Source organism: Ambystoma mexicanum, chromosome 1p, assembly GCF_040938575.1.
Source record: "Ambystoma mexicanum isolate Mex_15411 chromosome 1p, UKY_AmexF1_1, whole genome shotgun sequence".
Lineage (NCBI taxonomy): Eukaryota > Metazoa > Chordata > Amphibia > Caudata > Ambystomatidae > Ambystoma > Ambystoma mexicanum.
The window spans coordinates 652793838-652812535 of NC_090921.1; the positions used below are offsets into that span (position 1 = coordinate 652793838).

Below are 18698 nucleotides of genomic sequence, written 5' to 3' on the forward strand. Positions count from 1 at the left end.
TTCTCATTGCGATCCTGCCCTTCCTTCCCTTCTACTCTCTGGCCACTCTTCCTGGGGTCTCTCCACTCACGTGAGGCCAAAAACCTGGGTGTCATTTCCGACTCCTCTACTTCCTACCTCATATCTCTGACCTTGCCTAGAATGCCCACTATCAGCTTCACCTCCTCAGAGGTATTTTCCCTTTCCTCACCTTCCCCCAGAAACTCAATGTCTCCAGAGCTCTAGTCCTCTCCAGGCTTCACTATTGTATCAGCCTCTTCCTTTATCTTCCTCTCTCCTCCCTCCGCCTTCTTCAACTAATCCAGACTAGGGCTGCAAAACTCATCCTTGGCCTCAAGCCCAGGGTGCACAATGCTCCCGATCGTTGCAAGGATCAAATTCAAGACCCTCTGCATTATCCACAAGGCTTTCTGGGGCCTGGGACCCCCCTATATCCAGCTCCCCCTTTCTCTAAATACTTCTCTGCTAGAGTACTTCGGTCCTCTAGCTCCAACTCTCTGTAGGTCAGACTCTCCTCCAATCAGAGTCTGGGGTAGATCTGGAGCCGCCATTTGGAATGACCTCCTTCCCCATCTCCGACTTCAGCCCGATCTCCTTAAGATCCAGAAGCTCCTCAAGGCCTTCCTTTTCTCCTCCTCCTTCCCTCTCCCCCTCCCTTGATGCCCTCCACCTGACGCTGCGACTGGTGGCCTGCATCTCTTATAAACCTTACCAGGGCCCGACCTCTCTCAACTAGTCTTCCCCCACACTCTTACAAGCACTTGCCTATTGGCACCCTACCCCTGACTTGCCTTGGGGCCGGTCCACCCCCATCCCTGCACTAGCGACCCCCCCGTTCTCTTTTCCCCAGGCACTTGCCCCCATGGGCCCCCTTACTACTTGCCCAGTCCGTTGGGCCCCCTCCCTCCTGCACTTCTCCATCACCGCCTCTCCTTACCCCTTCCCGCGTCACGATCAGACCCCCCACCCTGCACTTCCAGTTACTGCACTTGCACAATCTGAAGTCACAAGGCCTAGTAGGACTGTTATTGTTAGTTTCCCCTCTGTACCCCCCACCCTCTTTTGATTGTGGCACCTGGAATCACTTTCTGCTGCATGAGCACCGTACGAATGCTCAATAAATAAATAAAAAATAAAGAATTGATTTCAAGGTGGTGCAAGCAGAAGTTATGGTATCAGTGGCAGATGCATAATTTCAGTTCCAATGGTGCTTCCATGACCTAATTAAGATCGTACTCAAATGGCATGTTGCTGATGTTCTTCTAGTGAAAGAAAACGTATTGTTCACTCCTTCTGGGAAGACCCATTTCACTGTGGAATCTTGTTCTTCCCTGTGCACGTGGTACATTGTGATAGTGTGGTTTGACCGGACCAGGACCACACTGTCCATGAAGGTTGTTTCAAATGGTTGGAAGGCTGCTACTACTCCTGCCCTGACCTCACTAACATTCACATGTAGTTCATCTCATGAATAGTAAATGCCCACTGCCACACATGATCTGGGCACCCCTATGGAATCTGTGACCTATTCCTACAGGGAGGAGGTGCAGCGGCCTATTGGTACACAACCCCTGCCAGACTGCACCAAATAGGAATCACACAGATGCTCATATCTCACATCAGCTAATGTGGGCGGGTAAGAAAGGGGAGGCAGTGCAGGTAACCAGTCCGCTTGCCAGGACCCGTCATATTACTGATTGCATTGATATTGCTTCTGGTAGGAGGTGCAAAGGGCCTCTATGCTCTAGGTAGTCAACTCCACTGCCTGAACTTGCTGGACTGGAATCACGCAGACCTGCATACACCACCTCACCAACCCTAGACTGGTAGGAATTTGGAATGACCTATAGGTCTCAAATCACTTGCCAGGAACGTTCAACTCAATGGCCCCATAAACCCATACCAGTGCGTTCCAACATGTAAGCGATGGGGGACGCCTTTATGTGCAGACCCCATTCTTGACCATACGGAGCAAGAATCAAACACACAGACCTCAACTCAACAACCCTGCATGGGTAAGAGATGGGGAAAGCCCACTAGTAGCCGACTCACTGATGAACTGACCCTTCACGGACTGCACAGACCTGCACCATGACATCCATAATACAATCGTGTACATCAGCGATCATTGGTATTCCTAAGCAGTTCAGAAGCATGCTTTATGAATTCCACATAACATAACAAAACACAACAGATGGTTCAGGGTGATCCAGAAGTCAATTTCAAGTAAGCATCCGCCAAGATTGCTGGCATCTGACTCAAGAGGGTTGAGAAGTTTAAGGATAATCTTGGGGTCACCAGAGTGGCTGAAAGGTTTAGCAGGAGGGGGGGGTGGGGTGGGCCCAAGGAGAGGTAGAACAGCAAAGGAAGGACTGTTGAAGTCCCGGCGAACTCCAGAAAGGGGCAGGCAAGGTGTGGACTTAGCATGTGGAAGCGCGAGGACTTGAAATGGCGTAAGAGGGTTTAGTAGATCCAGTCCCATATGAGTGAGTCACTTGGTAATGGTTGCTGGATTTATGAACTTGTCAATGAAGACATGAATGTACATTTGAACGAAATGTCGAAATGTGTTATATTTAGCAGTTCATGTTTATAACTATATCTGTATGACACAATAATATGCAGCTGCAAACGGCTATTTTAATAATAAATAACCCATTCCAGTGGGAGATGAAAGTAAGCTTGAACAAAATCAGTTTGGCTTTCGTGAGTGGCAAACAAGCTACAGAAAGCCAGCTTCAAAGCGCTAGTCAGTTTTGGTACAGATATGTTTATTTACATTCAGACACCTTTAGAGGTGTCTTTCCTTAAATCACTGCAAGTTCCACTGTTAATTACTTTGCGGGGTCTACAGGTTGCATTTACGGAAGGTCTGGAAAAGCAAAGGGGCTAAGCTGATGTCGGGACTGGCGGGATTTGGGGCTAGCTATAGCCTTTTGGTTGCAGCCCCTGAGCTTCTATCCGGGGCTACAACCAAAAGACCCGTGGCTATAATCCCTCCTGCCCCCCCTTCCCCCTCAGCGACGCCTATGCAATGCACACAAGGTTGCATACAGTAGAGTAGAGCGATGTGCAGTACGTTGGGCTTCCGTGAATGCGGCCTGTTGAGCACTGAAGAAGAAAGGAGGAGCCGCAACATGTTAAGTGGAGCAAATCGGAGGGGGGGCGGGTGTCCACACCATGCAACAGAGGAGTAGTACGTGTGCACAGCGCCAAAAAGGCCCAGGAGAAGGGGGCAGGAACAAAAGACCAGCCTTGCAGGGATGGCCGTCACGAGCTGGATTCTGAAAAGTCTGTCTTTTGTTCTCTGTATTCGGACCCCAGTAGTACATTAATTAATTAGTGGTTATTGGCCAGTTCATATGTGAGCACTTCAGCCAGGCCTGTCTTTTTAGCTAGTTTGTCTAGTTTAGAGATGTGTATGATAGCACTATTTCCATTAGAAGGAAAGCTGTGTTAGCTAAAACATATGAGGAGGCTAAACGTTATTTGGTCTTGACTGTAGTAATTATCAGAATGCATAGCTACTAAGAGGCCCCAGGACATGTGTAATACCAGTCAGCCAGTCTTGCTTTTCTAGCCAGCATCGCTTTGCATGTCAAGTCTTGTAGGTCTATACTAATAATGGAAATCTGGCACTACAACTCCCAGACTGCAACATGCTGTTGATTCTAAAAGCATGACTGTTTTGACCGTAAGTGGCACACATGAATTGTGGCTGCTTGTCAGCTTTGAGAGAGTTATAGTCAATCGCATTGAAATGTTTATGCTGCTATTATGAATCTGACCCACCATTTCGCATTTCAAATGCTCCCACTGCACCGACCGCCACTATGTTCGCTGGTTCTATTTTGCCCGGAACAGCTGTTTTTTTTCCAAAGGCAGCCGTTCAGGCTTCCGCGCTGTATAATTTCTCACTACCCACACACTCCACTGAACATCGATGTACCATTCCGAAGACATATTTAGAGCAGAATGTTGAGTAAACACATTTGTACGCATGCTCCTACCAACCGGGCTGCCTCAAGATGCAGTTAACGGTGGGATCCAGTTCTCCAGAGCCGTGATGTCGTCGGCGCCGAGGTGGCTACTTCCGCAATATGGTCTCTTTATACACGGGCATTTTCGTATCCTAGCAAAAACAGCACACCGTGTAAAAGAGGCAAGTACAACGTACATCAAGACAAATATATATGGGACATTGGCATCCGGATCATTTGTAGCCGCCAATCAGAATCCTTAGGATGCAGACCTTATTTGCCGATAGTCATCCATTAATACTGCATTGAAACATTCCAAGTAGCTGAAAAGATAAATTGCAGGTTCTGGTGAATTGTTGAAGGGCAATTAGGAGTATCCTGGAACTTCCACAATTATATTGCTACAAAACGTGATGACCTATTTTCCAGGATTAATGACAAAATTAGTATATGCATTGAGTGCATTCGTGCAGCAATCACAACCATCCAATATATAACCCTCATTATGTCCCCTCACCCTGCGCAGAGTCCCTAATACATGCTCTTTTTTGTGCTCAAACCACCTATCTCATTCATAGGTAACTCGAGTTCACCAGCATCATACATCTGTGCTAGAGCACAATGGCAAAACCTGCCCACCTTTCATCACCCAACATGTTTCTGTTTCATATGATATCAATGCAGACATTCATCAGGAGTTCACTTTTTATAGAAAGTGTTTTTCCATTCCCTATGCATGTTATACAATGCTCATTGCCAAACAAGGGTATTCTTCAAGGAAGAATAGTTTCCATTTGTTAAACAATGGTGAAATGTTCACTTAATTACTTGTGGCACATGTAGTAATTTGTTCTGGAAACATAATTAAATACTTTGGTTTACAATTAAAAATCGCATAATTTCATTGAAAGAAATTCATTCAAGTTGCTAGGGTTAAAGCACACCTCTCACTGAAGATTTGGTGTGAAGGCTGCAAAAGGCAATACAAAGCATCTCATGCATAAACAATAATTAGTGATGCCTAGGTTAATGCTGGAGATGAATCCACCGAGGTACAGCATTCTGAGATTGGGATTACTCTGGAGGAGCATGCAGACCTGCACAGTAGTGTGTTGCTTCTTTCTTGGATACTTGCCTTTTCCACCGCCCGCTCCACTTTTCTACCTCTATGCCTCGTTATATACAAAAGGGAAACCAGAGGGTCTTCAAATTGGAAATGCTATGGTACTCATCCCATGCTCTGCTCCACAATGACAAGGCATTTCAACACTGCCTGCCTGCATTTCTCCACATTGAGGTGTGCAATGATTCACCTTTCTAGTACACACCCATACTTCTGAACCATCTGCTCTTCGGTGCCGACACCAAAGCGCTTAACCACTTAAAAAACAGCAGTCCTATAACCCCTAAATCCCCAGCCACATTTCTGTCCTCCATCAAGGATGCCGCTAGAGATGACACTAATGGTGGCAGGTCATGCCAGCTGAGCAAACTTGTTCAAGGTATTCTTTACAAACTCTGGCTTGCCGGCCTGTACCAGTTTTAGCTGCCAACATTAATACATTAACTTATTGATAGCTGGAACATCATAGCAAACACACCGGGGCATGTTACATAGGCATAGTGTCTTTTGGGGAGGGGTTTCATGGGTTAAAGGGATTGATTTTGATGAGTATTTTGGCCCATCTTGAATGCTTTGATGAAGAGCAAAGTTTTTATTTTTTCTATAATAGTGGAAGGGTGGTGATCAAACTTTGCATGATTGAGTTCCATAGTCCGTTGTCCTGAGTGTCCTGCAGTAGTGTTTTCTTTTTGATTTCAGGTGGAGAGCAGTGTTGTCTGACACTAAAGCCTGCTCTGCTTGGTATGCTTTGTGTGACATTCCAACTATGTTTCCTGGTGGCTTTTAAGGCGACAACGTGACCACTTACGCAGGTTGAGGCAACCAATGACCGGCCCATGAAATAGGTCTTTCACTGATCTTCAGCTGCTTAGCAGGGTTCCTCTCACTTCTTTGAGGCTCAAGAGAGGCACTGTGAACGTTGTGTGCTCTATAATTACACAGTAAAGTTTCAGCGCAGAGACGTGTGTTTGATTGCCCAGTGTATCACCATCGTACAACTACTTTGAGAAGACACACGCACCAAGAAAGCCCACGACCCAGGCAAGCTTGCTAGCCCAACCTCTGGTGAAATGCCACCTACCAACTCAGTTCAGTTGTTTTTGCAGTACATGTGCAAACTAAAGAGATGTTCGTGTTCCGATCACAGCTAAGTTTGTTCTACCCTGTGCCCTGAAGAAGAAGCCCTGTTTCTGTCTCCCTACAGTCTCCCTATCAGCCTTTGACACCTGATGTCTGCACTTACCCATGCACTTGCCACCTGCTGGCTGTTACTTTACTTATTGTTATTATCTATTCCCATGCACTGCACTGTCCCTCCCCCTTCCCACGCACTTGCACGATCTGAATGACACCTGGCCTAGTAGGATCGTTGTTTGTCCTCCCTTTTTTCCCCTCCCTGCTCCGTCGCGCCTTGAAACACCTGTGTATAGGCGCGTTATAAATGCCATATCATATCACATCAGGTGTGTTGAAAATAGCTATACCTGTGGACGAAACCCGAGTTTGCATCAACAAGTGGGTGCAATAAAAGTGACTGCTACAATAAATGCACTTTAAACCTTTCTCATTGCATAGGTGTTAATTCACTGTACTGCCACGTGTTACAGAGTAGGGGCGCATAGAAAGGTGGCGTCGGCTTGAATCTATTAACAGAGTTTGGTTTTAGATTGCATAGCACTTTATCATTGATGCACTTTTTGCTGAGGAGTGAATGTTGTTAGGACAGGGTTGTATGGGTGTTTATCTATGATTGGTGGTCGGGCATATGGTCCATGCTTTAATTTGGATATGTAGTGATTTTTCATGTTTGTACTTTAACTGTCATTTAATGCTTTTTATTCAATGCACATGCAAACAATATTTTTGAATAAAAAAATGAATTGGTTATGTGATACAAAAAATGATTTTGCGATTCCGTTCCTTTTATTGCTTGAAAATATACTAAATGCCATATGAGCTCTCGTTGTGTTTTCCTGTGTAGTATGCTTTCCAGAGTAATTAAAAAAGCAGGGTGTGAATATATTTGTGGCTTGGAGTCGTGCCATATTAGTCGCTGTCATTTTGTTTATGGGGTTGTTGAATACCGAGTCTCCTTCATTGCTTTTAGGTGACTAGGTCTAGTGTGCCTAACTTAAAGGACTAGTAGAGGGGGAAAGACCTGTATTGTCTGACAAAAGAATTCCTGATTTTTGATGAATCAAGCACAAACAATTGAACCTAGGCCAGAATCAATTTCAGTTAGATGTATTCCAATGTTTATCAATTTCTGTGAGACTTTGGTAGAACTAGCACTAAAGATCATGTTTCATATAGCAATTCATGGCGGGTTCCTCCCACTTTTAAGTGTGGTTATGACAGGCATATTACCCACTTTTTCATGATACTTGATTTGTTGACCTCGGAAGAATACAGGGTTGTGTCATTCACGCTAGAGTTCAAATATGTGGCTGCAGGTTGAGACATGTGGAATTGATCAGGATCAGAAAAATTGATTGTTGCGATCTATTCTGCAAAGAAGTCAAAACCTCACTCTTTAACAAGTATTCATGATTAACATGTAACTATTGTGAACCTAAATTCTGTACCGTACTGTAACTATGTCTGTAATTTAGCGCTTTGATACCTCCGGGTCCTTGGCGCGTACAACAAATGAAATAAATAAATAAATGCCCCCCCCCCCCCTGATAGGAGGGGGGCTTGGGTTGGTCTGTGTGGGCACTGGCTTGCCTTGGATTGTGGTATACTTCCTGTTTTTTACCCCACTCTCAATCCCATAGGTGTGGACTGCCACAAACTATGTGAGCTATGAGAAGTGCGTCCTTCAAAATGCCATGCCCAGTGCGCCTGCTTGAGATTCTAAGTAATTCTTTGTTCTCATATGGAGAGCCAGTGGGAGAGGGAAATAAGTAGTCTCTTGTGATTTCATCATAAGCGTAATATTTTACTAAGTGTCATAAAGGCATGTTGGTGAAGATAAAAGGCTTTCACTTTATTTGCTAACATTCTGACACACTAAAAATGTCTGGCAAACAAAACATTCATTTGAGCAAGGTAGAAGAAGCACATGCATTGGGCAGTTCCAATAGGGGCGTCCAGATTCTGGGTACACTGTTTCCAACCCTGTTAGTTCCATTTTTTTGTGTCGAAGCGAGTATAGTTTCTGCCTGGATGCAAGGGTGGATTTTTAATAATAAAATGATGTAGATCTCAGAAATAGCTGTCTGCTAAAACAGACCTCACTTTCAGAAAGCTCCACACCAAAAGCATAGTGTAAACCTATACCCTGGTGCATCAGCCTCCACAATCTGCAGCTCTTCATATTCTGTGGCACAGAGTAGGCTAAGAGGTCGCAGGTGCCATGTTTGGCAGCTGCTGTGACAGCAAAGACACTGCTGACAGAAGTGCAAATCTGCACCTCTGTTCCACAACTATAATATTTATGAAAAACTATCACCTGGTGGCAGGGCAAGAAATGGACCCCCCTCTCAAGGGAGCGCTCCTTAATGTTAGATCACTAGTCGCTCACGCTACGGATATTGCCGACTTAATCACAGAAGGGAACCTGGATTTTCTCGCAATCACGGAAACGTGGCTCCATACTGCAGCAGGACCTACCCTCATGTTAGCTGTCCCAGACGACTATACCATTCTCAGACAAGACCGTGATAATACACGAGGAGGCGGCATCGCTATCATCTCTAAAACGGCTCTTGGTCTCAGACTAGCCCCCACCCAATCTCTACAATCATGCGAATCCCTCACCGCCAAAATGCAGATTAATGAGTCACAATCCATTAACATACACCTCATATACAGACCACCTGGCCCTCTTGGTACCTTCGAGGAAGACTTGCATAATATAATCATGAACAACCTGAAACCCTCCACCCAACTACTTATATTAGGCGATTTCAACTTAGGATTCAACGACCAAACAGACAAAAATGCCACAGAAATAGCCAATACGATCAAAGCACTAGGACTTACTCAAAAAGTCTCTACACCCACCCACATAAAAGGGAGAATACTGGACTGGGTAGCCGACCTCAACTGCTCTGCCACTATCACATCCATCCTGCCTTTAGCATGGACAGATCATTCTTTGATCTCCTTTCTCTTATCCACTGTCAGACCCACTCCACTGGTCCGACCACGAGCGCCACCATGCCTAACCAGAAGTAATAAAAGTATTACGGTAGAAAAAATCATCCCCGCCATATTGCCTACTCTCAATACACTGTCTGATAATCTCGACCCCAGCGGCCTAGTTCAGGAATTCAACAATATTATGCTTACCACTCTGGATAAAATTGCTCCTATCAAACTCAGACCGAGCAAACCCATAGCCCACCTAAACAAATGGTTCACCCCACAACTCAAAGACCTTCGCACCCTAAAGAACAAAAGTGAAACAAACTGGAGACGATGCCCATCTAGCGAGAATAAAGCCAAATTAACTGTACTCTCCTCGCTCTACAAAAAGGAAATCTGCCAAGCAAAACGTAACTCATATGACCAACGCATTGCTAGCTCCAACTCAAGCATGAAGGAACTCTTCTGCATACTCAAAGAACTAGAGTCCCCTATTGCTACCCCGGACGTCTGCACCAAGGACAAATCCTGGTGTACTGACATACAACAAGCCTTAGAGCATAAAATCGATACACTTCAGAACAAAATCCAATTAAAAAAGAAGGCTCTAAACTTACAGCACCTGCCTAACATTCTCCAGCCCAATGAGCCACCACCGGCACACAATGCCACATTACACTTCTCAAAAATGTCCATCCTAGAGGTAGAAAAAATCATCCTATCCTTAAAACCCTCAAACTGTAAAGGGGACATCTGCCCTGCACAGCTAATAAAAGACGCTGCTAGAGAACTCTCCCCATTTATAACCAAACTGATAAATGCCTCTTTTGCTACAGGTACTATACCTGCCAACCTCAAGCAATCCTGGGTGCTACCACTCCTCAAGAAACATACACTTGATCCCCTCATTCCCACTAACTATCGACCTATTACCACGGTCCCATTTTTACTAAAAATACTGGATAAAGCCGCCTACACTCAAATACAGAAGCATTTAGAACTGCACAAACTCCTGGGCAACAGACAATCCGGCTTCCGTCCAATGCACGGAACTGAGACTGCCTTAATCGACCTTAAGTCCCAGATAGACGAACTGAGAGACAAAGGAAGGACGGTACTCCTGCTCCTACTCGACCTCTCCGCTGCTTTCGACCTGGTCAACCACAAGGTCTTATGTCGGCACCTTGACTCTGCAGCTCACTTCTCCACGGACGCTATCAAGTGGATCGAGTCCTTCCTGAGTGAGAGGACCATGAGAGTCTTCTCCTCCTCAGCATCTGCCGAGCCTACACCCATCCTATGCGGCGTTCCGCAAGGATCCTGCGTCTCGCCCACCCTATATAACATCTTCACTAAGCCATTGTTCGACGATCTGGACCAGCTGGGTGTCACCTACACTAACTATGCAGATGATACTCAGATTCTCCTACCACTTTCTGGGGATTACAGTGCGGACACGGGCCTAGTGAACAAAATTTACCTTATCATCCAAGCATGGATGGCCACACACGGCCTATGCTTGAACGATGATAAGACTGAACTAATAATATTGGGTTCGCAGGCCAATATTGAAAAACTAGGTCAAGATTACTCTTCCTTCAATATTGACGGCAACACCATTAAAGTCTCCAAGGAAGTAAAAACCCTGGGATTCTACTTGGACTCCACACTATCCTTTGACAAACATGTCAAATCCCTTACCTCGTCTACGGCTTACACATGCAAACTTCTTAGAGCTGGTAAACCATTCCTCTCTGACTATAGCTGTCTGATCCTGGCTAGAGCTCTTATACTCTCTAGAATCGACTATTGCAATGCCCTTTACATTGGGGCTAACAAATCCACCACTAATAAACTCCAAACGCTACAGAATAATGCCTTAAGAGCAGCCCTTGGCATAAATAAGAAAACCCACATCTCTGCCTTGAGACATCAACACAAATGGCTCTCCACATCCAATAAAATACTTCTAAAAACACTCTCTCTGACACACAAAGCTTTGAACAACGCGGCCCCCAGTTACCTCATAGACAAACTTCAGAGAAGAACTTCTCTCAGACCCACTAGAATGGGGAACACTAACTGCCTAAATATCCCCAAATACAAACTGACTACCATCGGGGGCAACAGCTTCACTGTTAAGGCAGCCAGAAGCTGGAACTCACTGCCCCAGGATTTAAGAGCTGACCAACCATATCCACTCTTCAGGAAAAACTTAATAAAGCATATCACTGCCACCAATCCTTAGTTACCCTTCACCCTTCCCTGAGGACACTATCCCGCAATCAAGAAACAGTATACCTTGCTATACTCTCTCTTTATGTAAATACTGCTGCCCATGCATGTGTACTCATATAAGTTTTATATCCTTGTGCACGCACCTTTGATCCAGCCCTATTGTTCATATTGTATATATCCTGTAATCATACTATACTGCCACAGCCCTATTGTTCATATTGTATATTTCCCGCATTCATGCAAACTAGCCACAGTCCTATTGTTCATATTGTATATATCCTGTCTGTAACCTGTGTAATCATGTAAGCCTTGCATTTCCTTGTCATTGCGCCCTTTTACTTACGAGTCTGGTGCGCTTAACAAATGAATAAACAAACAAACAAACATACCTGTGTTTTGGTATGGTGGCTGGTAGATAACCACATTATTAAAGCCACATCTGATTTATAGCATACACATGTCAACACTGTGAGCCCAAGCCAGCCGGAGACAGGCTTTGCCTATTAGGACAATAAACAGCTGGAGTTGTCTCTGTATGATCCTTTGTGAGGTTAGGTAACTCCTCTCTCTAGCTCAGGAAGCTCTCGGCAGGGGGAGCCTTGGGAAACAAGCTTCAAAGTGGCACACCCTAAACAGAAGGACTACCCTGCTAAAGGGCTTTTGAAGTTTCAGGCTTGGGAACGGTGTGAATTAGATGGAGCAGAGCGGAGGGAAGGAATACTAAGGGGGTTTCTCCATCTCGATTTTTTGTGGGCTTTTATTTCTTTCCTGTTTCCTGCATAGCAAAGCACTTTGGGTATGATGCAAGTAGGCAACATTCAGTTGTTATCTTAACAAGGGTATCCAGTGCCTTAAAAGAGTTTCTTTTTAAGAAATACAGTTTGGTGGTGCACTTTTATTTGAAATGACCATATATATATATATATATATATATATATATATATATATATATATATATATATATATATATATATATATATATATATATATATATATCGTTAAGACATGGAGGAAGGAAAAAACCACACTCCAAGCATGAGGTCTGCAGGTCCCAGTAAACAAAGTAGCAAACTCGAATCCAAGTAACAGAAAAACGAGTTTAATAGATGGTTAAAAATAGTAGGCAAAAAACACACAGCAAACAAAACAGAACGCCAGGGCGGTGTCCTATATATAGATAGATGTGTATGAGATGGTACAGGGAAGGAGTTTGGTGTGTGGATGTGGAGTTGGCCGGGGGGGGGGGACATGCATGGTCCCCCATAACAAAAAATAACTGGTGAAATTCAGGTCGACTAGAAGTGAATGAACCAACTGCAGACTTTCTAAAGAAAGTCTTTCAAAACATGAAGAATTCTTAACAGCGCCCCTCTTAAAGCAAGCTTGCTTAAGTGTTGCTGATGATCATCGATGTTGACTGAGAGGGACCAGTGGAAGTGTTTAACATGTTTAAATCTAGGTTGGCCGCCATCTGCTCCTCCCTTTCAAAACTTGGACGTATATTTTAATCACTGAAAATTGTCGGGACACCGGGTCAGATATTTAAATGTTAGAACACTTCTAGATCAGGGTGCGCCAGCGCACAAGTGGAAAAACAAGGCCACTCAGAAGAAGGGGTGTTGCCAGGTCTGGAAAAGATCAGGGGCTAAGCTAATGTCGAGACTGACGGGACTCGGAGCTAGTTAGCATTTTGGTTGTAGCACCTGAGCTTCTATCTGGGCTACAACCAAAAGATCCGGGGCTATAACCCCCTCACCCCCCCCCCCCAGCAACGCCTCTGCTCAGAAGAGTATGGATGCTCTAAATTTCTTTTTTTTAATTTATGTTATTCAATTTGGAATTGCTGCCTTACATATTTTCATCATGATAGTCATAGACAGGTGTTTTGCATCAATACCAAGTAAAATGTTACCCACGTCCCGATTGTTGGTTTGTTAAAGGTGATATCGCTGATAGCTACATCAGAGCTTCCTCCAGAGAGACTCTCACCGACATCCTCTTTGTCGTTCCCTCTCCTAACTTATGGACCCTACATATGGTTGCTGTTCTCTCTCCTTCCTCCTCATCTCCCGTTAATGGTTGCACAAGATGGAAGGTCCTCTTGGCCTCCTTCTTGTCCTCGTAAACCTTCATTAATGTCTATCTAAATGGGACAGTCATGGTCCAGGGCACTCAGCCCATCCTTCTCCTCCTTGATGAGCACCCCCACATCTTATCAACTTCCTTCCTTCTCCTGCTACTCTATCTACCACATCTCTGGTCCTTCAGCCACCTACCTCAGCTACCTCTCTGGCTCCTGTGCCACTTCCACTTCCGCTGCCTCCTCTGTGGCTCTCCCCTCTACCTTCTCTCTGGGCCCTTTGTCACCTTGTGCTACCTCTACCACCTCTCTGGCTGCTCTGCCACTCACATCCTCCTCCGTTGCCTCCTCTCTGGTGCCCCCCTCTTCCACCTCTCTGGGCTGGGCTATCTGCACCCACCTTCTACCTCTGCCCCCTCTTGGGCCCCTCTGCCTCTTCAACTTGGTGCACCTCTCTCCTGTACCCCACCCTGGAAGTCTTTCAAAAGTGGAAACCTGGCCCACGTAGATACTCTCAACTCTCGCTCTGCTGTCAAACACTCCTCTGACATCTGCCACCACCTCTAAGACCTTTTTTTTATTTTACTTTTGTATAGCGCTCAGACCCGGAGGTATCACTGCGCTTGTACATGAATTGTAAGAGTTGACAGTCAAAGACTGTAGATAGCAGTGAATACCTACATACAGTAGGTGCAAATAGCATAGTCCACCAAATGTGAAACCACTAAGGGTGACAAACATAGGGTGTTACTTAATAACACACCCCAGTGAGGTCCTGCCTCATGGTACTGGGGGGCTACTTCAGGTATGTAAGCAAACATGAATGGCAAAATAGGTGTGAGCGCCACTTCATGTATGTATGCAAACATGAAAGGCAAAGTAGGTGTGAAGCCACAGTCTGGCAAAGGCACACCTCATGGTACGGGGGGCTACTTAAGGGCTTGGTGCGCTCTATAAATAAATAAACTAAACTAAACTTCAGGTATTTATGCAAACATGAATGGCAAAGTAAGTGCGAGCGCACAATCTTGCAAGCCACGCCTCATGTTACGGTGGGCTACTTCAGGTATCTAAGCAAACATGAATAGCAAAATAGGTATGAGCCCACAGTCTGGCAAAGCCATGCCTCATGTTATGGTGGGTTTCTTCAGGTATCTAAGCAAACATGAATAGCAAAATAGGTATGAGCCCACAGTCTGGCAAAGCCATGCCTCATGTTATGGTGGGCTACTTCAGGTATCTAAGCAAACATGAATAGCAAAATAGGTATGAGCCCACAGTCTGGCAAAGCCATGCCTCATGTTATGGTGGGTTTCTTCAGGTATCTAAGCAAACATGAATAGCAAAATAGGTATGAGCCCACAGTCTGGCAAAGCCATGCCTCATGTTATGGTGGGCTACTTCAGGTATCTAAGCAAACATGAATAGCAAAGTAGGTGTGAGCGCAAAGTCTGGCAAAGCCACGCCTCATGGTGCCTTGACCAGGATATCCTCGCTCTCACTGAGACTTGGTTCATGGCAAACTGTGTTACACATTTTGACACTCTCCTCCCTAAGCGCTTCAAGATTCTCTCCGAACCCAGGACCAACCGTCCCAGCGATAGAGTACCCTGATCTTTCCTGTGTGTGTCCCTGCCGCTATCATTCCCACCCAGGCATACTCCTCATTTGAATGCCTGGTCTGCAGGCTCTCTATCTCTTCTGGCCTCTCTCTGACTCTGGCCCTATCTCCAGGCCACCTGGCCAGGTTGCCCTCTTCCTCTCTGAATGGGATGACCTCTCCTCGTCTCTCCTTTCATCTACCTCTAAGCTTCTATTCCTTGGGGATTTTAACATCCACTTGGACTCCTTTGACTCCGTTTCTGGCTTTTCTGCAACCTCTGCAACTCTCTCTCCCTCTCTATTCTTCACTCTGGTCCGACACACTCAGCCAGACACACCTTGGACTGACCACATTCTGCTTTACTCTCCCCTGAAACTATCTGTCCCCCTGGCAAAACCTACCTCAGCACTTACACCTTCCTTCTTGGTCTGACTCCCACTCTGACACCGCACTCTCCAACCTTCATCTCTCTATCTCAAATGCTCTTGATATCCTTGCCCCTGTCATGAGGATTTGCCTGAAGCCTGCCTAAAAGTGCAACTCTTGGTGTGACTCCAACCTGGCTGCTCTGAAGTGCAGAGTGGCCGAGCGGAAGTGGAGGGCTTCGAGCACATCCTCTGACAGACTTTCCTGCTGCCTGCTCCAAAGGCAATACAGACTCTCCGTCTTCTCCAAGAAGAGGGTCCATTTTCAAGCCCACTTCTCTGTGGCCTATAACAGCATGGCTGAACTTTGATAAATCTGCAAGGAGCTGGCCAGTCTGACTGCAGTCCCTACCTCTCATGTACCTTCCAAGTCCCTCTGTACAGCCCTGGCTTCTCATTTCACTTCTAAAACTCAGGACATCCTGTCCACGCTTTCCCCCTTCCCTCATATCCCTCATATCCCTCATATCTCCTCCTCTACCTCTCTGAAGCCCCCTCTGGCCACCCTTCCCCCTTCTCTCCTTTTCTCTCCCTTTCTCTTCGCTCTCTACTATAACACCTGATGATGTTTCTAGACAAGTCTGGTCTAGCCAAACAGGTGCTCTGCTGCTCCTCCAGAACCCTTAATGACAACATTGCTTCCCTCGCTCCAGCCTTAGCCGATTTCTGTAATCATTCCTTTGCTACTGGATCTTCCCCTGCTCCTCTCAAGCACTCCCTTGTGCACCCTCTCCTGAAAAAACCTTCTGCTGATCCTTCCTGTCTGGCCAACTATCGCCCAATCTCTATCACTACTTTCCTGGGCAAAATCCTTGAGAAACAGGTGATCTCTCAATTCACCCGCCGCACTGAATCTGTTGCTTATCTCCATGGCCATCAGTGTGGCTTCAGATCAGCCAGAGTCACAGAAACTGCTCTCCTGAACACCCGTGAAGATCTGCTCTCCAACCATGACTTCACCTCTCACTCTGTCCTCATCCTCCTTGACCTTTCTTCTGCCTTTGACACAGTCAATCACGCCACCCTGATCAATTGTCTCAATGTGAACTTTGGCATCACTGGTCACACTCTGGTGTGGCAGACCTACTTACTCTCGGACCAACCCTGAGACCTCGCCCCTCCTTCTTCAATGCCTCTTCCTCCTCTTTGTACCCCCGGGGTAGCCTGTTCGTGCAAACAGCACTACCCACGCTCCTTACCGCAATAATAATCCTTCGGTTTCAACCAACCATCATTTACCCAACCATGTCCCCGACTACTGCTCCCCTATCCCCCATCTCCCCAATGTCCGCAGCTCCCCAAACGTACCACCAATCTCCTCTTCAATGAAAGCCGGGCTGACCTGCCACATCAGCAACAAGAAACACCACCGTACAAATATTACTTTCTTTGTACTGCCCTGATCTGTTACCAAAAAGAAACCACCTACTCTCCTTATTACTCCCCTCACCTTAAACTGCACACCCCTAAAGGGAAACCCTACCTTCAAACCAAAGTTATCAGGGTTCCTTAGCGGGGCAACACGAAATGGCGTTAACCGCCAAAAGTTCCCGGACCTTTGCCGGCACCCGTATATATCTCCTAAGGGGGACAAAACATCCCGCCCGACTCGCTGGTCGGGTGCATCGCCCAAAACCTCCCCGTGGAGCAAAGCGTACCGCGTGCTTCCAGGGGCCCGCTTTGGGCTGACTGCACAAAATACCCAGACTCATCATTAGTGGAAAAGGTTGCTTTAATGTGACAGGCCATGGCTCACAAAAAACATGCTAACCTGGCTCCCTGGCCTTACAGACTAACAGATCAGAAACAACGAAATAAATAAACAATTAACAACCTTCATTCCCATCTTTTCCCCGAGGCCATCTCCCTCCTTCTTCAATACCTCTTCCCCCTCTTCGTACCCCCAGGGTAGCCTGTTCGTGCAAACAGCACTACCCACACTCCTTACCGCAATAATAATCCTTTGGCTTCAACCAACCATCATTTACCCAACTGTGTCTCTGGCACCAGAAAACCCTCCCCAGAGGTGTTCCTTCTGCCCCGCCCCCCATAACCTTCCTATTTAATTATTGTTTAATTGTTCCTTCTCCTTCCTTCCCTTTCTCTCTTATTTATTTTTTTAAAACATTCCATGAAAACTTTGTTCCTAGACATAAAATCCCAAACTGAGAGAACCATTCTCTATTTCCCCTTCTTTTGTAATTCACCCTAATTAATTTCTTCCAACACTGCCCCTTCGCGTTGCTCACCATGCCTATGTCGCTTTTCTATGCTCTTACTTCTAACGACAGCAACTCTTCATAAAACATCAACACCAGCTAACTAACCCCTTCTGTAATTTATACTAGAACTCCCTCCAACAGCCACAGCCAACTTACTTCTCAACATAAACCTAATAGCCCTCATGTCCTAATCCCCACCATCAAAAACATTTTCTTGGGAGAAAATACTATACCCAACTACCCTAAAAACCTTTATACTCATACATTAACAGCCCCCTGCATACATTGACCGGTCCCTTATAATTGTCTTCCAAAACACCACTTCCTGCCGCATCTGTGAAAGAAAAGACAAATTAAGCACCACACGTAATTGAAATCAAACCACCTTACTGCACTCTGCGACTCCTCCTCTATCGTACCTAGGCCTGCCACTGTAAAACTCATATTACCTTTCACCCCAATAATTCCATACCTTCCGAAGCTTTTCCCCTCCTCCTTGCTCGCTATATCCCCTTTCTGGCAAATCCCTCACCACCGTATCTTTTCCTGTGCTGCTCATACTCTCACAACCCGACCCTTTACAACTTTCCCCAGTATCCAATTCTCCCACCTGACCAGGTACCAACAAACATGTTCTCATTTTTTATGTGTCTGCCCCATGTTCTGTTTCCTAAAAAAGGGCACCACTGTCCCTCCCTTGCCCTGGCAGCCAAATGCTTTCCTTTCCTCCTTGTTTATTGAGTGTATTCATTAATTATGTATTATATTCATAACCACTTCCTTGCCCTAAAACCTCCTTCAATTAAACCATCGTGAATCTGCAACAGGACCCTTATTATGCACCCTCCCTTTCGGACCCTAAGCCCCCAAAATATGTTTGTCCTACCTCATCCAAATTCTTCGTCCCTAGCCTGCTATACCCAACCCCCTTTTTA

At 45.7% G+C, this 18698-nt stretch overlaps 1 protein-coding gene across 6 annotated transcripts in view; it reads left to right on the top strand.

The window, feature by feature from the left end:
• Positions 1–18698, top strand: part of KANK3 (KN motif and ankyrin repeat domains 3) — a 394677-nt gene that overhangs the window by 220360 nt on the left and 155619 nt on the right. The gene's annotated exons all lie outside the window — the stretch shown is intronic.